The sequence below is a fragment of the Gallinula chloropus genome, assembly GCF_964237585.1.
Source record: "Gallinula chloropus genome assembly, chromosome: 1".
In the NCBI taxonomy this organism is placed as follows: domain Eukaryota; kingdom Metazoa; phylum Chordata; class Aves; order Gruiformes; family Rallidae; genus Gallinula; species Gallinula chloropus.
The window spans coordinates 137,480,530-137,502,483 of record NC_140085.1 but is presented as its reverse complement, the minus strand read 5'-3'; the positions used below and the strand labels follow the sequence as shown (position 1 = coordinate 137,502,483).

Here is a 21,954-nt window from a genome sequence, read left to right as displayed (position 1 = left end):
ATCTTGTTCAGGAAGGCAGTTCATCTGCTTTCCACCATGGCATTAAATCAACAGTTCTATAAGAAATTGTGCTTATCTCAGAATCTCTGAGATATTGCCTTTTCATTACAGCAACACAAAAATGTAATTGCATTTAAAATGAAAAGTGTTAAGTTGCATAACAAAGTAGATATTAGCATTGCCTCTGATTTCCTCTGAATGCATGCTAACTCAGTTTTCCTGGTGTTTTTATAGGGATTCTGTGTTACTTATTAGAACTGTAGTTAAGGATTATTTTTTATATATAATGAGTCAGTGTTCTGCGAAATAAAGACAAAAATTCATAGACTAAGTATGTAGCATATTTCAGGAGGATTGGGAGGGGCAGTTCAGGGTTCAAATTGATGCCTGGTAAAGAAGGCTATATTGATTTAAAATTATCATTTTTAATAACAATGCAACATAATTTATGCTAGTACTGTGCCATGAATATTGGACAGTATACTTGTATTTTTGCTCTGTCATAAATGTTCACATTTATACGTTCTTTCAGTCATTGTAGTAAATAAAAAAAATTAAACAGAAATTAATCATTTCCTAAAAGATCATTTGAGAAAGAAAACTGAAAAAAATATAATAATCATATAAAACACAATTATAAAGACAGCAACAGGTTAGACCACAAGTGCAAATCACTGCAAGAATATGTTTCAAATCTACATCTTAAATTGGATTGCAATTTATCTGTTACAAGGAACCAGGGGATATAGAGAAATGTCATGGAATGAACAACAGAGAAAAAAGAATGAATTTGTAATGAGCATTGTCAGTATCTGGTTATTGAAGACAACAGCACAGACTAATCTATTGTATCTGTTAAGCTGAGTAGTTCATAGTGGAACTTGCATGTATTTGCCTACTTATTAAATGCCTCACAGTGTTTGTGAAAAGGACATTGCCATGAGAATGCAAAGAAATGAAATTAAACCAGAGCCCAAAACAAACAACACATTCACTGGTGACTTAATAGGCCTCCTGTGAGAAGCAAAATGAAATGCTGAAATGAAGAATTGTCCTAGCCTTTCTAGCCTAACACAGATATGATAACAAGTGTTTGTTTTGGTTTCGGGGTTGTTCAGGGGGTTTGGGGGGGTGGGCTTTTTATTTCTATTTTAAGGCAGAAAGCTTGCTTAAATTCCCATCTTACAAATACTTAGGGACGAAGATAGCTTGCACACATGATTATGTCTTCTGAAATCAGTGGACCCACTCATATTCTTGACTGTTCACAAAATCAGACTGCATACCTGTAGGAACCATTTCCCAAATGCAAAATCTAGTAGCTGTAAATTTACGTTACCATCTGCCAGAAACGTAGGCTTTATCTAAAAGTACCAGACTGTGATGCACTTTCCACTAGAAAAGAGGTTTTTCTATTACTTATTTCCCTGATTAGTCTAAAACTAAATGATGTGAAACTCTCTTCTGCAGTTGCAATCATATCTATATTACAGGCATCAGTCTGTTTTTCAAATCAAAAGGAAGAGTTAGGAAGTATTGCTCCTCCAGCAGTAACCAAACCTATTAGACCACCATAGCACAACATCCATTTCACAGTAAACTTTGCTAAAAAAAGTTTCACAGGTAACTAAATGTTACCATTGAGGTTAAAGAATGAAAAACATTAATAAGAAAAAGACACAGATTATATGCTTATGTAGAATATACTAATACATATATATATTCTCTTCTATAAGTTGTATTTTACATTTGATAGTTGTGATATTTTTAAGTTGCAACAGCATGAAGAAAGAAGCCCTGCTCAGCCCTAGATAGAGAAGAGTCTGTGGGAAAGGTTACATAAAAGCAACAATTTGGAATAGAACTCTGAGACAGACAAATACTGGTATAAATAAATAACACAGAAATATTATTAACAAGATATTGATGGATTTGTAGATCTCATTAAAGATAAGGACTATATCCCTCAAAATTGCAGGAAAACAAACCTCACGAAACTACTACATTTGAATGTGAAACAGCAATAAATTATTAACATTTCAGATCTAATAACTATGGACAAAGAGCAGAACCTGGAAGCACTTTCTCTCATTCACAGCAGTAGTAAAACATCACCTAACACGCATAATTCATAATTTTAACTATTATAATTTCATTTTTGTCCTTGCTGCTCTCAAAACCATGCAGATGAAAAGAATAGGTGGAATATTATATACTGAGCGTTGAGACAATATGCTTTGTCATTGGACAGCTTTTAGTGGCCTTTCAGGTGTTCTTTTTTACACCTCTCTCATTTCTCCCAGTTATTTCCACAAAAGTCTGGTGATTAGTAAGAACTGGATTGGTCAATTGTCTGCAGTGACAACAGAAGAAAACATATTAGGGAGGCCTATTCTCTCTATTGTCATAGGCTTCAAAGTAAACAGTGCTGCCTACTTTTTTTAGGGAAGCCATAAAATAAACTGAGGAACAGCTATCACCTAAAACTAGAATTATCATTGTTGCTTCAAGTGTTTCTCTAGAACCATTGGAATTCAACTTAATCCATGCACACATGAAATTTTATGTTAGGACTGATAGTTGGGGGTAGTCCTCTGGAAAAGGGTAGTCCCAAATTTATCTCTCTTCTCCAAATTAAGCAGAGTGGGGATTTCAAACTGTAATTAGGTAATTTATTTTTTTTTTACCTTGGTATGTGTGTTTTATCTGCACTGTTTATTCTCTCCCAAAAAGTAATTCTGTCCTTCATTTGTTACTGAAGCATATTCTAAATAAATTAATTTTATAGGATCATAGAGTCATAGACTGGTTCGGGTTGGAAGGCACCTCAAAGATCGTCTAGTTCCAACCTCCGAGCCACAGGCAGGGCACCCTCCATTAGACCAGCTTGCCCAAAGCCCCATCCAACCTGGCCTTGCACACTTCAGCAACAGGACATCCACTTCTCTGGGCAATCTGTTCCAGTGCCTCATCATCCTCACAGTAAAGAATTTCTTCCTAAAGTCTCATCTAAATCTACTTTCTTTTAGTTTAAATCCATTAACTTTTGTGCTGTCACTTAATTCCCTTAAAAACTGTACCTCTCCAGCTTTTCCGTAGGCCCCCTTTAGGTACTGGAAGGCTGCAATAAGGTCTCCCTATAGCCCTCTCTTCTCCAGGCTGAACAAGCTGAACACTCTCAGGATGTCCTTATAGGAGAGATGATCCAGCCCTCTTATCATTTTTACGGCTCTCTTCTGGACTTGCTCCTATATCTCAATGTCTTTCCTGCACTGGGAACCCCAGAGCCGGACACAGACTACTGGGGCAGAATCACCTCCCTTAACCTGCTGGTCACACTGTTTTTGATGCAGCTCAGGGTATGGTTGACTTTTTCACGCTGCCAGCTCATGTTAGCTTTTCATCAATCAGCACCCCCAATTCCTTGTCCTTAGGGCTGCTCTCAATCCTTTTTCTGCTCAGCCTGTAATTGTGCTTGGGATTGCATTGAGCCATGTGCAGGACCCTGCACTTGGCCTTATTGAACTTCATACACTTTGTACAGGCCCACCTCTCAAGCCTGTCAAGGTCCCTCTGGATGGCATGTCTTCCCTCCAGCATGTTGACTGTGCCCATCTTGGTGTTGTTCATCAACTTGTTGAAGGTACACTTGATCCCACTGTCTGTATTGCTAACAAACATGTTAAACAGGCTGGTCCCAGTACTGACCCCTGTGGAATGCCATTTGTCACTGGTCTCCATTTGGACATTGAACCGTTGACCACAACTCTTTTGAGTGTGACTGCTGTTGTGGTTTTACATGGCAAGGTTCTGGTGGAGGAGGGAGCTGCAGAGGTGGCTTCTGCAAGAAGCAGCTAGAAGTTTTCTGCAGGCCCAAGAGAGTAAACACCAGCCAGCTCAAGGCCAGACTTGTCACTGACCAAAGCCAAACCAATCAATAATGGTCATAACACCTCTGGGAAGCATATTTAAGAGGGGAAAAAACACAAGAGGCTACTATTTGCTGCCAAAGAAGGAAGTGAGAAGATGTAAGAAACTTTGCAGACACCAAGATCAATGAAGAAGGAGGAGGGGTAAGAGACTCTCCAGGCCAGAGAGAGAGATTCCCCTGCAGCCCGTGGAAAATGATGGGGAGCAGACATGCCACCTGCAGCCTGTGGAGACACCTCATGCTGGAGTGGCTGGAGACACACAGAAGATGCTGTGACCAATTTTGAAGCAAGCTCCTGGTAGGACCTGAAGCTCATGAAGAGAGGGGCCCACATTACAGCAGGTTTACTGGGTGGACTCGTGACTCCATGGGTAACCAGTCTGGAGCAGTCTAGGCCTGAGAGACTGCACCCCACAGAAGTGACCCATGCTGGGGCAGTTGTAGAAGAGCTGAAGCCCCATGGTAAAAGACTCACATTGGAGAAGTTCATAGAGGACTGTCCCCTGTGGGTGGGACCCCATGCCAGGACAGGTGAAGAGTGTGATTAATGCCCTCCCAGCTAAGAAAGAAAACAACTTCTTACTCAAGGTCAGGCCTGATGGGGCTCTGAGCAACTTCATTTCATAAAGATGTCCCTGCTTACTGCAGGGGGATTGGACTAGATGACCTCTAAAGTCCCTTCCAACGAAACACATTCTATGATTCTATGAACTAACCTATACCTCATCCCTGTCTCCCAGTGTGACACCTGGGAGGAGGGGAGAAGGGAGAGAAATCATGAATAAAGTTGAGTCCACATAAAAGAGAGGCGTGACTATTACTTGTTCATCCATGCAGTCTCCAGGAAACCCTTTCTGTGAAAAACTTTAGACTGAGAACCTTCCTCTTTAAGAATTAGACAGTATCTCAACAGGGGTTTCAGAAATATCAGTTAAATATTAACATCAGTACTTACCTACTTTAAATTGTGTACCTAGACTTCAGACAGAGAAGTTGAACAATTAGTGAAAGTGTAATGATCCCACTATTACAGAATAGGTGATGAGACAGAATTGTAAAACACACACCCAAATAGAATGTTGGGTGCTTATATGCTTTTGAGAATAAATTAAAAATCAGACATATAGTCTGCAAATCTTTGCAAGTGAGCCCTATTCTCTCAAACTTAACTGAAAGAGCTCCCTTCTATTTCAATAGCATAAACCTCAAATCCTTGCGAGTCCACAGGAAGATGCCCATTGACTCAAGAAGATTTGGATTTTAAAAAACCCCAAAAAACCACCAACCAAAAAACCCCAACATAATAACAGATGCAGCAGTTTTCATTCAAGATAAATTTCCTTAAAATAACTTAATTGTCCAAATATATATTACTAGTAATGTAAAATACGCACAGAGACTACAGGAGTTATCTATCTATAGTTACTGAAAAAGTAGCACAATGGTAGTCTTTTACAATACAAGATTAGAGCTTTAACAGACTCAGTTTTGTGGCATTGTGTAAAACATTAAATATGATAAATTTCTGTTCAGTCATCGACAGAAGACACAGAAGTGAAAAAAGCTAAACTTCATACATTTAAATGTCAATGTCAGTTTGAAGCCCCATTAGAATGGAAAAAGTAATTTCTTGTCTTGAATACTGAACAACATGAGTCAGTTTAAGCTTTCAATACATTTTTGATGTTTCCTCAGTCATTTTGGGAAGTCTTTTTTTGTTTCAATTCAAATACTTTTTAACATAGCAAGAGAAAATCAAATTGGAAGTATTATGAATTAGACTGTTGTCTTCCTTTCAGATTTTTACCCTCCTGCTCTGCTTATGAGACTTTTCTTGCACATACAGTCTGAACACATACACAGCAGAGAGCAAAGAGGACACAAAGCTGAATTATCTCTTCTACAGTGAGCCTCAGAATACTCACTCAGGCAGTGATGAAAAGACATGTCTATCTAAGCTCAACCAAAGTTACTAGGGTATTAAAGAAGCTTAGCAAAAATAAGAGACTTCAGGGATGCAGTTAAGGGTAGTGTCGTGGTTTTGCCCCAGATGAGACATGTAGGATCCCTCTTCATCTAACTTCAACAAGGTTAAGGACCTTGCTGAATCTTATCCTCTAGGTTCTTCTCTTAGTCAGCCAATGGAAACTGCCTAATGGCAACTGTGCCCATCTTTTTTGTAGGGCAAGAAATATGAGCTTCTGTTTTATTCCTTCTGTGTTGCAGTTAATACTATCAGACTCAGAATTTCTGAAAAGGACAGTTAAGTAAAATAGCAATCTATTTTATGTGAAATCTGACAGCAACTATGTACACATAAATGCTATATGAGCATCTGCACACATAAATGCAGAATTTATAAGACAGGTTTTTACAGGATCTTCAGAGTTCTCTCATAATCCCACACTGGACAGTACAGCCAAAGGACTGGCACTTGTAATTGACATCATTGTTTATTGAATGATGCACCCTTTCACATTCTTGTTCTATTACCCAAGCAAACTCACTGGTAGAGTGGCATGCAATATAATCAGTGCTATAAAAATACATTATTTTCTTCTCATCATGACTGTGTACTCAGGAATTCCAGAGTGTGCATATGATGTCTGAAAAAAGGAGAAAAGAACAAATGCAAGCAAAAGCAAATAAAAAAAATCTTGAGGACAGTTACGGTTCTTCGCATCATCTAAATACCTAATAAGCAGAAGGCCAAGTTTCTCTGCACACAGATTGACTAGATGCTAGATGTAAGCTATTCTTCAGTGTCTCTTACAGACATATTTACCCTGCAATTGGAGTGGGGTGATTTTTTCCAGCTGTGGTTTGTTGGGTTTTTTTCCTTCACTTTAGATTTACCCCTCTCAAATCAACACAAGCTTCCTCATTTATGATGATAGGAATATAAACTTCTCAGACAAATTGTTCATGCCTTTTAAACCTGGAAATAAATTTTACTGCTAGAAAAGATGATTTTGTGAGATGCCAATAAATCTGCTGTGCTCAAGGCTAGACAAATATTTATGTTAGGCACACAGATCATGATCAGACACATTTCTAGTTCAAGTCTAAACTGACACTACAGAATAATAATCTATACACTTAACAATAATGACATATTCAGATGTCTTTTCCATTTGCATTTAGTGGTCTTTAAGCTCAGTAGTCATGCTGTTCTTCCTCAACTAATTTTCTTTGGTAAAAATTGTTTTTTGAATACCCACTTATTTTTTACCTAATTCCTCATAAAGACTCGTGGTCAGTTTATGTCTGTAATTAACTTACTATTTCTCAAAAAAGAAGGAGATACCAATGTCCTCTGATTCATTTTAGTATTGTGGGTCTCACAGTGAAGCTCTTACAGAGATGTAGATTATTTGAGTGCTTAAATGTAAAATGGGCATGGGTTGTTTGTTTTATTTTAAATCCAACATGTGGTGGAAGATATATTGGTTTATTCTTACAGTATGTTTCTAAAATACTTTTACAACAGAAGACTCTTAAAGTGTCCTATAAACTACAGGCTTTTTCTCCTGTTCAATAACTCTTCCAGATTCCCAGAAACATCACCAAAACCTGCTTTGGTAAATCAGTCCTTCTGACAGTTAGGTTTTATAAATGGATATTACAGTAGCAGGATATCCATAACATAAAACACTGTAAATGTTTCAACAGAGATAAGAACAACAAGAGCTCAAATCTGTTCCCTCAATGCAATGTTCTGACAGGAAAGGATGAATTAAAAGATCCCTACCAAATCAAGGATAAAATTCAGTATGCTTTTTGATAGTAGGTTATGAAAACCTATAATTAGACCATTTTGTTATGAGAAGAAGACATTAGACAGAGTAATACATGACCAATTTGATGTCAATTGTTTGCCTTATTTGTATTCTCTGCTAGGTCTCAACCTCCATTCAGGTAATGTTGAGTTATATTGAATTACATGTGAATAAGAACACCAGACCATCAGATTTGTCAGTGAGAGAGATTTTGGTCAGAAAATCAATTCTTCAGATCCAACTTTTACATGTTTGTTTCACTGCACAAAATAAACTGCATTTGCTTTATGGCTTTCCTTCTGGTCTTCGCTCTGTAGAGTACAGAACTTTGGAATTTGTCAAAATAAATGTATGCAAATGAGAGAAATAGTAAATTCTTTCAGTCTCTTTTACTGTGAACTTGACTCCTTGTAAAAAATGAATTACTTGCAACTCTACAAAGAAATGAAGAATACCTTTTCCATAGAGATGAAAAATTACAAAATGAGAAAAACTTAAATGTGATCAAACCACTCGTAAGTGAAAAAATACAGTTCTTACTGTTCTAAATACAGATAAACAAATTATCTTATCCTTTGTTTTCTTTGTTATCTGATTTATCTCTACCTCTCTTTTTTGTGGTGTGTTTTCAAAACTGAATCACCTTATTCTTTGTTACGCTTTCAAGAACTGCTATGTGCAAGCAGCACTGAGTTAGTTTTACTGGAAGCAATGTTCTGGAAACAGCTAAATAGGAAAAGATTTATTAGAACACTGAAAATGAACAGAAAAAAAACAGAAAATAACTCCTTTTTTCCTTTGTTTTTGTACCATGCGATGGCTTTCTATATTATGTTACTCTTAAATGTTATATTTAGGAATGATAATCATTGGGTAGGTCAATAATCAAGGCAAAGACAAGACAGAAAAATACGTCAGACAAGAACTAGCTGAAACTGGTAAGAGCATAAGGTAACAAACCAGAGGCTGCACTGCCTAGAGACTCTTCTGTTTGACATTCTCCTGATGCAAGCAAGCTACCAGAAGAAGCTGTCCCCAGAAGTAAAGACATTAAATTGCACATTTCTCCTCAGTCCTATGCTTGGTACAAAACAGCAAGACAAGCCAACAAAGAAATCAGACTAGCAGCAGCTATGTACAAGCCAAATTTGGGCATGTAAATAATTACCAGGTTTTGAATGAGATTTGTCTAGATTTCCCTAAATCTTCAACCCATTTTATTTTTCCTTAGGTGTCCTTTCTTTAGCATGTTCATCTCAGTTTATCATCCTTCATCTGTGCCTATTTCCTATTACTTCCCACTAGACTATGCTCCTAAGAATGCCTTCTCTTCAAATAAGTTATCATCCACTACTTCTCCCACCACCATATTCTTTTTGTTATTATCCTTTCATTAGCCTGTGAATGCCTGTCTAAAATAAGATTTTTGTGATTAGATACATTGTGCAAATTCTGAACAGGATAATAAATACTCATGAGCCAAATTCCAAAGGCACACTGTAAATTTCAGCAATTTTGTGCAATGAAAATGGAATATAAGTGCAAAAAAAACCCCAGGTGTAAATTGAAGATTTTTTCTTCATAGCACTCAAAGTATTTATTTTAAGGGAGGAGAAGAAATACTTTCTCTACGACTCAATATACATCCACTTTAAGTAGAGTTTAAATTCTGACTTGTTTAATTTGGTGTTTTTCATACGATTTTATATAAGAAAATTCCCAGTATTTAAAAAAAAATAAAAATCCTTAGCAGTTGTTCAGCTGTTCATAAATAATTTATAGAAGGTATATTTTGTTGATGTGCAGTGATGTCTCTGAGGGGAAGAATAATACAGCATTTCTTTTTATGTCAAAGATGGTGGCAATAGAGTCACTTACTATACATAATTATGAACAGGAGCACTGGGAAACTACTCTGGTGGGAAGCCCTTTCATTAGGAAATTGTTGAATATTGCTAGCAGGTATTTTTCATGGCTTCGAGAGATCAGACCAGCACTCTGTGTAGGGAAATTAGTGACTAATGTAGTTTTTAAGTATATTGGGACTTTAGTTCAACATTCTGATAAAGCAAAAGAGAGGCAGCAACCTCGAATTCTTTAATAAATCTAATAAAGATGGCCAAAAATCTGGCCATCTTGTCTCCTGATGCAAATGGCCAATACTTCAGCTACATCAGTGTAGCTGTTTTATTTTAAAGCAGCGGAGAATGTTGCTCTTATTGCAATATCAAAAGGCAAATTCCAAAGACAAGTCCAGTATACCGGTGCCAACATAATGCAGTACTCATGCAGAAATGAAAGCTAGTCTGTTTGGCTCAACTGGGGTAAAGTCTGGTGGCAATAGTAGAATCAGAGATCTTTTCAAAGCAAAATAAATAATATGTGGATTGTGAATTGACAAAATGGGACCTCTGTATTCCTATAAAGTGGACTTAAAAATACTCTTATAAAAACAAAATCAAAATAAAAACCGAACAACAAACCAACAAAGCAAAACCCAGGGAAATAGAGAAGGATGTGTCTAGTTTACAAAGTTACAAAGTAAGTGGATGATAAAGATTGGATTTCTGTATTTTTCTATTATTTCTGAGAAAATGCCAATCATTGAACCAGATAGCCATTCTGTGACAAGATATGCAAAATTTAATGGACCAGTACTGCTACTAGATGGACTGTACTCCATCTTTCTAAACCATCCTCTACAATCCACTGGATGAATCTCTTTAATCATCTTTAGGGTATCAATAGAAGCTGAAGTATATGTCAGAAGATTAAGACAATATCTCTCCCTGATTCTCAGTTCGGCTCCAACACACAGGAACTGAAATCACATTTTCTGCACTCCAGAAGAGTGTTACAAATATTAGGCCAAAGAGCATTCTAGGCAAAATCCTTCTTATGGAATTAGTTTTCCTACTGACACCACAAACAGGAATTCAAGAGGCATGAGGCAACAAAGGAAACTTATTAAAGCCAGAGAAGGGAATAAATAGAAAATTTTCTAAGGACCTCAGGTGTCTAATCCATTGGATGGTATTGCTACCTATAAATTAAAGCACTTAAAAGGCACTGATAAAGATTTTTAGCTGTGAAACAGATTTATTCACAGCACTGTGGCTGGTACATTTTCCCATAAATCACAGAACAGTAGGGATTGGAAGAGATGTATCAGGATCAACTTGTCCAACTCACCTGCTAAAGCAGGATCACCTAGACCAGATTGTACAGGATCATGCCCAGGCACGTTTTAATTATCTTTATAGAAGGAAACTCCATAGCCTCTCTGGGCAGCCTGTCCCAGTGCTCTGTCACCCTCAGAGTATAGAAGTTTTTCCTTATATTGAGAATGAACTTACTGTGTTCCACTTTGTCCGCGAAAAATAATCACACAGAATCAAAAAGAAAATAAAAAAATCACCCACAATGCTACCATCAGAGGAAAATTTTGAGAAAGTTATTTTGAAAGTTATTCCAATATTATTTTGGAACCAAGTAGTACTTAAAATCCTGTCAATCTGTAATGTTTATAATGGTTACCTAAGTCTTTATTATATTTGAATCCTTTTGCTGTCTAGACTGCGTCTTTGCATTTTTGCAGGAAAATGATTGTCTGGTTCACAGAGCAAGAAGAAGGTTCAGTACTGAATTTTTTTAACATGAAGTGATTCTCTTTACATTTATGTTAGCATGTTATTGCAAGGACCAAGTTGTCATCCTAGCTGTGGTTATCAATAATAATCCCATGTATGTGTTTACTCCAGTGATATCATAGAGCATTTACATGTTCAATACTTTATATCCTTTCCATATTAAAAAAATCACCTCTTCAGGGTGAAGATTAACATCTAAGGTGTCTTCACTCCTATTGTAAGCAATAGAGCCCTAAAGAGTGCAGCCAATGTAATCAAGTGTTAATTGGACAAATGTAGGCAAATGTAGTGAGAGCTGAATGGCTCCTTTGACTTCACTAATTGGACCTAGGTCTCACTGAAAAACCTGCAATGAAGACATCTAAATTCCTTTATTTGAATCTAGCCTTGAAGTCACCCTTCTCCCAGTAACAGCAGCCCCTCTGCTAAAATGACTTTATGCTTTCCCCTAATTAAAGACTACACAAAATTTTTTGTTCCTGTAAATGCAATTTGCTCATGTAAAAGATTTTTCACCGTGTGTGAAATATTGATTCAAAGTTGCATACTTTCTTGCCTGAAACAAAAAAAGCCAAGAAGCTATATCATTTTTTTGTTCTCCTTTCTTTCACGGTCCTTCTTTGTTTTCACATATGAAATTCAAATGGAAATTGGAAATATTGTGCAATTTCCATCTATAACAGAAAAGGCACAAAACCAGTTCACAACTATCTATATCAACAGACTAACTTGAGCATACCAGAAACACATGCTGCCCTTTCCTTACTTTTACAGTTTTATACAACCCAGAAGATGAGACGTTTCACCTTACAACCTCTATTTTTCAAACAGAGATTAAAGTTTCAAAAACTGCCCAACTAAATGACCTTAAAAACATACATAGCAAACCATTACAGTCCATTATATTGTGAAGGTACCGTGATCATACAATAGTTGCATACAACAACATAGCTTGAAACTGCATTTATTTCTTTGAGTACTGTGCTATATAAACAGCACCTTCATATCTAGAGACAAACCACAGCCAAAATTCCCAAAAGCCCTTAAAATGGCTTGTTGCTGCAACTAAAGGTGTACTCACTAAAAATTTTCCAGTGGTCAAGCTCTTATCCTCTAGGATTACTGCTAGGCTAGTGCTCAGGGAGAGGACCGCATACTTGGCTTGAGCCTCAGAGCAGGACTATGCCCTGATCTTGTTGATCCTGTGTGAAAACCAGGTACACATGCCAAATGTTCATAGGCAAAACAAGGGGATAAAGAGATTTCAGAGAGAAGTAAGTGTATAAATAGTTGTGAATCATGTAAATCTTCCCTAGTCCAAGTTTATACCTGTATAGGATATTTCTTACACAGGTGCTGACTGAAAAACCTTTAAAAAGGACAGTAAGAAGGCCTGCTGGCATTTTGGTGTGAAAACAAAGGAGGTTACGTGACGTGCATTGTTAGAATATTGCTACAAATTGTGCAGGCCATATGCATAATCACGTGAAAGATATAAAGAAACTTAGTAATGATGCAAAGTAGAGCTTGAATTCAGTCTTTAAATGTTTGGTCATGGAGACATCTAATTCAGCAGGCTCATACCCTTTATAAGCACCTGCTAAGCTCCTGTAAATCATGTTGGCTGTTTACATCGATGATAAAAGTTATTCCTGCAGAAAAGGACTGATGATGAAGATGGTTCCGTCTGCCATATGTCTTATACTTGTAGACAGAGATGAGAATGTCTTCTAAATCAGGAAAATTCAAAACTTCATTAATATGCTGTTTACATAAGTAGCTGATGGGTACACTGATTTTTTTTTCTTTCTCATTTGTTTACTGTCTCAAGAGTATCTTAGTGCACTAAATACTCCTCATAGCAATGCTGGTTTTAGTTTGGGCAAATTAAGTGGCAGTGAAGCTATAAATCTCATCATTCTGGAAATACAGAATGTAATTTTTTTTTGTTTTTTTCATTAGTATCATGTAGTTCTCTAACTTTCCTCCAGAATCTTATGGGTAAAAATTAATAATCTTGCAACTAAATCTAGGACAGAGCAGTACACAAATACCTGCATGTAATGGGTTTTCAGTTTTCTCCTTCCACAGTTGTTTTATATTATTTTATGACAAATAAACATTATAGAGGAAGAGCAGAATATAAATATAGATACACAGAGAGCTTTATAAGTCAAAATGCCGTTTCAGTTATTAATTCAGCCAAAAGTATATTTATAGGTTAGCTTAAAAAGCAAATTATTATGATTATGGTCCACGGCTTCATTCCCTTTTAAAGGCCAGTTGTCTTGGATTGCATATATCATAGAATCATAGAATGGCATGGGTTGGAAGGGACCCCAAGGATCATAGAGCTCCAACCCCCCTGCCAAAGGCAGGGACACCAACCTCCAGGCCTGGATCTACACAAGGTTGCCCAGGGCCCCACCCAACCTGGCCTTGAACACTTTCAGGGACAGGACATCCACCACCTCTCTGGGCAGCCTGTTCCAGCACTTCACCACTCTCTCTGTAGGACATGTCCCCTTAATATCTAATCTAAAACTTCCTTCCTTTAGCTTTAGTCCATTCCCCTTTGTCCTGCCATTATCTGCTCTTTTAAAAAGCTGATTCCCCTTCTGTTTGTATGCTCCCTTAAGGTACTGGAAGGCTGCAAGGTGGTCCCCCTGCAGCCTTCTCTTCTCCAGGCTGAACAAGCCCAGCTCCCTCAGCCTCTCTTTGTAGGGGAGGTGCTCCAGCCCTCTCATCATCTTCATGGTCTCCTCTGAACCCTCTCCAACAGTTCCACATCTTTCTTGTATTGGAGACCCCAGACTTGGACACAGGACTCCCGATGGGGCCTCACGAGGGCAGAGTGGAGAGGGACAATCACCTCCCTGTCCCTGCTGGCCACCCCAGGATATAATTGGCCTTGGGAGCTGCAAGAGCACACTGCTGGCTCATGTTAAGTTTCTCATCTACCAGAATCCCCAAGTCCTTCTTAGCAGGGCTGCTCTCAAGAAGCTCTTCTCCCAGTCTGTATCTGTGTCTTCCAGCCAAAATAAAATGCCTTACACTTGGCAGTGTTGAACCTCATTAGGTTCCCCCGGGCCCATCTTTCCAGCCTGTCAAGATCCCTCTGGATGGCTTCCTTTCCTTCTGGGGTGTCTACCACACCACTCAGCTTGGTGTCATCTGCAAACTTGCTGAGGGTGCACTCAATTCCATCATCGATATCATTGATAAAGATGTTAAAGAGCACCGGTCCCAAGACAGACCCTTGGGGGACACCGCTTGTCACCGGCCTCCACCTGGACATAGGCCCATTGACCACCACCCTTTGGCTACGGTCTGTTAACCAGTTTCTTATCCACTGGATGGTCCACCCATCAAATCCACATCTCTCCAATTTAGAGATAAGGATGTGGTGGGGAACTGTGTCAAAGGCCTTGCACAAGTCCAAGCAGATGACATCGGTCGCCTTCCCTTTATCTACCGATGCTGTCACTCCATCATAGAAGGTCACCAGATTGGTGAGGCACGACCTTCCCTTGGTGAAGCTGTGCTGGCTGTCCCGGATCACATGCTCTTCCCTCATGTGCTCCAACATGTCATCCAGGAGGATCTGTTTCATGATCTTCCTGGATATATATAGGATTCAAACTAATTTCCCAGCTGGAGAAAGAAGCAGTGTATGGGTACAGCTTGAGTTCAGTATATAGTAGATGAAGTCTGTTTGAAGAATTGAGGGGAATGGGATAAAAGTCAAGCATATTAAATCTCACAATAATATCACAGTAGATTATCTTGAAGAAACTACTTTATATCTAAATATTTGATATCTGAAACAATTAACAATTTTTTTTTTGTGAAAACTGAAATTAAGGTTGTTAAAGAAATCCCAGATTCAGTACTGTTAGATCCCCTAAATTGTACTTTTATTAATTTTAAATATCGCTTTGCATTTGAAGAATAAAAGGAATGGCAAAACGGTGTCATCTTTGCATGACTTAAGTTGTTATTTTCCCCAGTAATTCCATCTTTTTCTGCACTGGGTCACCAGAAGATAAACCATTTTTGGTAACTTCAGTAATTAAAAACTGGACTTAGATGGTCAAAGTAACTTCACATGGTTGTTACAAAGCAAATTGCAAGCTAGAAGATGCTGTTTCTCTAGGGAAGCTATTTATTCAACATATAAAAGAAACAAAAGCACCAAATGTAACCTGCTGTTTATAGAATATAGGTTGCTGAACAAACCATGAGATAGAGAAACAAATGTTCTGCTTCCTTTTTATTACATTTCATTTTTCACTTTGAATGTCTCTTCCAATCTACTTTCCTGAGCTTCTCCCCTATCTTACACATCGATTGAATGTAATAGTTGAACTACTTTTTACACAAAAATGTTTTTGAGGTATCTTACACAGGAATATCTAACATAATCTGAAAGTCATGCATGTAACATCTCCATTGCAAACTGAAAAATGTTACACATTCATGACAAAATAGGATAATGATGTCTTATATACATAATTTTATTAATTTGCCTTATTCCCTTAGATATCTTTCAGAACCTTTTGGTTACAATGAAGACATTGTCCTCTGCCATACAAAGAACTCTCTTATTTGTTGGGTTTATTACCATGAATCCAACTGTCTGCAACACCATTATGTGAATAAGACATAGCTGCTAGTGGGGTCATGTAAAAATAAACTCATTTCAGTGTGTTGATCTCAAAGTAAATGAAAATTTTCAATATATATTGATATTCTGCTCTTCCTCTATAATGTTTATTTGTCATACAATAATACAAAACTACTGTGGAAGGAAAAAACTGAAAACCCGTTATATGCAGATATTTTTGTTCTTTTCTGTCCTGGATTAAGTCATGCTGAAAGAAATGGTGCCTCAGTCACCCCATTCTGACAAATCCTTTTTATTCTTTGAATTTAATAACTAGGGAGACAGACTTTTTCTTAAAGGTCAGATGCCACACACTGGAACTACATCTTCTGCTGTCAAAGCTGTTAGTGCTGTCAGGTCTTCTCCATGTTTCTGAATTGAGGTGCAGTGTTCCCATTTTATATTGTGTACATTGTCCCCCCTGGGAATTGTGTCAGGATTCTTTTCATTCAGCATGTCTTGCATTGTAAACGACACCAGAGTGTGTGTCATTATGACACTTTTATTTGGTGTTTCACAGATATAATGTCAATTTACTTTCAAAGTTTACACATCTTGTTAACACTGTTCCTTCAACTAACTCTGTCAAGAACACATAGTTGAGAATGCTGCCTAAGGATATTGGATAAATGTTGTAAAGTAAGATTCTGCATTCTTGGGAATCCCATTAAATTAGTGCTTACTAGATTGCCAAGAACAGAAAGAACAACCTTGCTTTAAAATAACTTACAACATTTGCTTAATAAGTCTGTACATTTTGCCAGTTTTGTTTATTTTCTGTTTGAAAATGACAGATTATTTCCCACGAACAAGAATTACTTACCATGATAATGAACAACAACTCATTTCAGAGTCTGCCTCTGAATGCATCAGAGGCATTCTACCTTTATTGTTGAAAAATTATCTGACTAATGAGATCAAACAAAATTCTTCCTTTCAGAGCTCCAAAAGTTAAGAAAGACTCTATTCCCAGGTTTCTTATTCAAGCAAGTCTCTAAACAGTTCCACTTAGAGAATAAACATACTATATCAAAGAAGAATTTCAAACCAAAAAATCTTAACAGAAGAAATTATGCCTGTACATACAGTGCAGTGTCAAGTAGTGACATGGCTCAGACGAAACAAATATTCCATGAGGCAAATTATGGACTTTTACCTTCAAGTTTTCATATTCTAAAATCCAGAAAAACATGACTGTTTCATGGGGTAAAAAGTACAACCAAAACGATGGTTAAAAGCCCTCCAAACTAGATAACTTCAGTCTGAAATATGATTTTAATGTACAAGAAATAGCACCTCTATCATGTACCCCCAAGAAACTATTTTCAGAATGATGACATTAACAGATGATTCTGAATCATATGCAGCCTTTACCCTTCTTGTGCTTGTTGCCCCATAAAAAGAAACTGAAAAGAGCTATCATCTCCAATGACAAGACTGTATTTTGAATTCTATTACACAAAAAACTGCAATCCCCTAATCATTTCAGGTGTTTTGGAGTCCTACAGAGTAAGGCTTTTCATAGTACAAATAGTTGTTACCACTACTGGAATCATGAGTCAAATTGTTAGTTGCCATTCATGAAGGTGGCAATGCTGAAAAAATGGACTTTTGACTCTTTCAACATTTGTGGTTTGTAAGCTTGTTATTATTTTTTGTATTCCACTTAGCACATGAAAAACACCAGCTTTCTTTTCTAATAGAATTTCTGGCTACATTCTTGATATAATCAGCTTTAACTACAGCAAGTATCAATCTCTTAATTTTCTGTGAGAACACTATGCTTCTTAAAAGACAGTTAATATAATTTTAACTGCTTTTGAATTCCTCCAGAGTAAAAAGGTCAGGGTATATTTTTTTCAATTTTTGTTTTGGAAAATGGTACTCTTTTCCTTCCTACTAATTTTTTTAAATCCTTCAATAAGCAAAATTAGAACTGTGATCATATTTTGAATTAATGACAGATAAGATTTGATTATTTTTTCCTTAATCTATTATTTGATTGTAAAAGGTCACTTTTTAGATCACCATCTCCTACCAAAAAGGGATCTAGAAACTTTGAACACTGTACAGAGGTATAGAGGATATTGTCTTAAAAATACATTGTTTCTAAAAGCAGTCTAAGTATTTTTGACAACCAACAGTAGAGGCTCTTTCACTTCAAATTTTTGCTGCTATGCACCCTTCAACTTCTACTGTTGCTTTCATGAAACAATCTATTCTTAAAACTCACATTACAAATAACATACATAAAATGGAACAAGAAGTCATTTTATGGAATGTATTTGACTATATTAAAGCAAGTAAAATAATTATATTATTAAAATTAATTTATGTAGGAATGTCAGGATTACAGAGGAATACACAAACTTGTGGCACACTATTACTGTTAAACTTTCAATTACTAAAAACCATGCACAAAATAAAAGTAACTTCAAAACACTGCAACTTTTATTAGTAGCCAATAGATTAGACTCGGAAGAACATTTTGTGAACAACTTCAACAGAAAACTTCTACTCTTCCTGATACAGCAACACCTTGAAATTATTTTCTATGTCAAAAGCAGAAGGCAAAGCTATCATTCAGAAGAATTCCACAGTATATCAGTGGCAAATTATTTGCAAAAATAAGGTAGGACTCACCCTCACAGACTTTTATATCTGTCTGAGCTGCCAAGACATTTATTGCAGTAAGTTCAGAGAAGGTGGTACTTCTAAGACTTTATCCTCTTCCTAATTCATTACCTAAAATGAATCAGATTAACTTCACCTGCCTTTACTATGTGGAGAGGCTATAGGATATAATAGATGTCTAAATTGCAGATGTTCCCAGTCTACTTAATGAACTGAGTTCCCAACTAGACTTCATCTCCTAACCACTCAAAAGGTTATATTGTTGCCGCATGTAGAAACTATTCTATATCCCAACATTCAAGTAAAAAATATTTCTGAACAGGAACACTTAAAAAGAAACAAAAAGAAAAAAGTTTTCTATTTTGTCGTTTTGAGAATCACATAGTGCTGTATACATGACCAGACCCTCTGTTAGGATTAAAAGGCTTTGAGAATTTATTTTCCATCCCATCCACATGCTTTGGTATTAACCTTTTGTGCAGGTAGTATGGTATCTCCATAGTCATGTTATTTAACAACCTGTTTATATTCACTCTGATTGAAATTTAGTTTCAAAAACAAGAAGTGTAATCTGCCTTTTTGAATTTACAGTCCAGTTTAAGCCCTTTCAAAGCTAAAGCAAGGCGATCTAGTCTATCCATGTCAGTTGGATATGAGCCTTACCCACTTGAGCATTGGGAAAAATGCCAGGGAATGTTATTTACTGGAACTTCAGGCTAAGGAACAAAGTAGTGGTTTCAGACAAGGCCAAGAAGACACTTTGTTTCCTGGAGAGTCCTATCCACCAAGACATATTGAATCCTTGCGTAGTACTCTCTGCTGGTCCTTTTCATCAAGCTGAGAAAATATACACCTGACAATGTAAGATTTCAGGCAAAACAGGAAAAATACAAGCAAGTCAAAATTTAGGGTAGAAAGGGAGAAGTCAAATTCAAATCTACCTGACCTCAGAATTACTTCTTACATTTTGCACAACGTTCAGTACAGGTTAGGACTCCAGTTTTACTCTTCCGAAGTGAGTACTGTACCCACCAGACGATTATACTCCACAATCACCTGGTCAAAAGAAGCTAGTTGTAGTCCTGAAATTGTCTAGCTTCTGAGATTTTCCCAAGAGATTTATGTCCTCAGATCCTTATCCAAAGCCTGCTTGTATTGGATCTTAGTTCAGTGGGTAGGTAAGGAGGTCACATCCCTCCCAGTCTCTCACCCCACAATTAATCTTAGGGTTTGTGGTGGTTCTTTCTGTTCTTTCTCAAAAGCCATCTTTCTTGTTTACAGTCAGAAAAACAGCTGCTGGGAAATGAAGTCCACTCAGGAGCAGTGGCAATTAGTTATTATCTGATGTTTTGCTTGGTTGGTTTATTTTTCAGCTCCTGTTTTTCCTATAAATGCCAATGTTCCCAAGCACTGAAAATACAGAAATGCTATTCTATTTAGTGCTAGTGTCCTTTAGAGAGTTAGCCCTTCCTTTTTGGCCCTTTCCTACCTTAGGTCTAGATAGATTCAAACCAGCCAAATCAGAGTCAGAGAATACTCCATTATGATGTTTCATGTTAACATACTTGAATAAATATAATTGTAATAATAAGCTGTATATCTTTTTAATAGAGTGATCCTCCTGTGATCTTTCAAAAATATTGGGTAAGACCAGGCTTAGTCCCGATAACACCAGTTAAAACCAAACCAAACCAAACCAAAAACAAACCTCCCCACCCCCACACATACAAAACCAAAAAAAAAAAAAAAACAAAACAAAACCCAAAAAACCTGTAAGGAGAGAAAATACCTTCCTACCAACCGTAAAATAAAAAGTTAAGAAATAATATGGTTTGACTGCAACCAAAAAATATTTCAAATTAAATTTTCAGCAATCTTTCACAGGTTTAAAACTGGATCTTTACAAAACACTAAATTGCCTCAGTGGATGAATGAATCTGCCATAACTTCATCCTCAGGTTAAGAGGTTGCTTAAGTTTGTGGGGTTTTTTTTTTTTCTTTTTCTGAATAATGATTTTCCAGTGCATTTTAAATGAGCAGAGGTATTCACGAGATTGAAGAAGTGAAATGTTTTGCTGGACTGGAGCCAACTGGTCAGCACTTCACGGAATCAAGTATCAAATTAATTTGTTTAATGATCTATCCTGTCATTTTGAATGAAAAAAATGAGTATCTTTACATCAAAATTGGCCTCTCTCATGCCCATGAAGACACCACTGGCTCTGCCTAACCTTGCCCAGAACCCCAGGGCTCCCCTCACCCTGACTATGGCCCAAGACACTATCTTGACCCCCAGGACTGTCAGCCCCTGCCCCAGCAATGCTGCAGCAGGGCTAGTCTCCAGCCCCCCACAGACCTGCACTGCCCAGTAATGGGCCCCCTGAGCCAGGCCCACCTGTTGTTCCATGTCCCAGCCCAGCCTCAGCCTGTCCCCATCCTCAGGGAGGTGTCCAGTGCCTGGGGTTGAGGCAGTGCCAGTGCCACCAGCAGCTCTGTGCTTGGAGGGGGTGGGACAGGCCCTGGCTGCCAGGCCATGCCATCAGCCCATTATGGGGAGCCCTCATCATGCCTGTACACTGCAGCCTCTGGACAATATTTTCCATCAGCTCTCTATATATTTTTGTATCTACAGTACCAAATATTTCTTGGGCCTCACCAGTTTGACAGTCACTTCCAATTTCTTTGTGGTTCTAATATTTAGGTGATCTTGTTCATTTTTCCCCTTTTAACTTTTACAGTTGTTGACATTTTTCATAATTAAAAAAAAAAAAAATCCAAACAACAACACCCCCCCAAAAAAGAATACAATCTTAAAAGTTGAGTGTATTTTAGAACAATTAATTAACATTTAGACAGGAGTTCTCCTTAGAGCTGATAATTTTAAATTTTTTTTTCCTCTAATCATCTTTCTATATTCTCCCTGTTTTCTCAATTATTTTTTTTTTTTTTGTGGGTTGTGCCCACCATAGTTGCAAGAGAAATCTAAGCCATGACAACATCTAAATATTGTCAGTATCTCTCACTGTGTTATGTCCTACAGTCTTTTCCCTGGCTCTGTTTGAAGAGCTTTCAGCTCTTACAAATAAAATAAATGGAAAAAAAATCACAAATGAAAATATGAAGACTCCTTTTACAGCAGTTATTAAAAGCAGAAGAGAGGGGGTTTTATTTTTTATTTCTTTCCCCAAAGGAATGTGTTTGATTTCTTTTAAGAAAATGAATGTAACTACTTAGATAAGGAACACAGTCCTTCCTGTTTTCCTAGTACAGTCCATGATAATTGGGGGCTCTCTT

The 21,954-nt window shown here is 37.3% G+C and overlaps 1 protein-coding gene across 2 annotated transcripts in view; it reads right to left on the bottom strand.

Annotated features, from left to right (window-relative positions):
* Positions 1–21,954, bottom strand: part of NLGN4X (neuroligin 4 X-linked) — a gene marked incomplete at both ends in the record, with an annotated part of 124,485 nt that overhangs the window by 33,233 nt on the left and 69,298 nt on the right. The window lies entirely within an intron of this gene.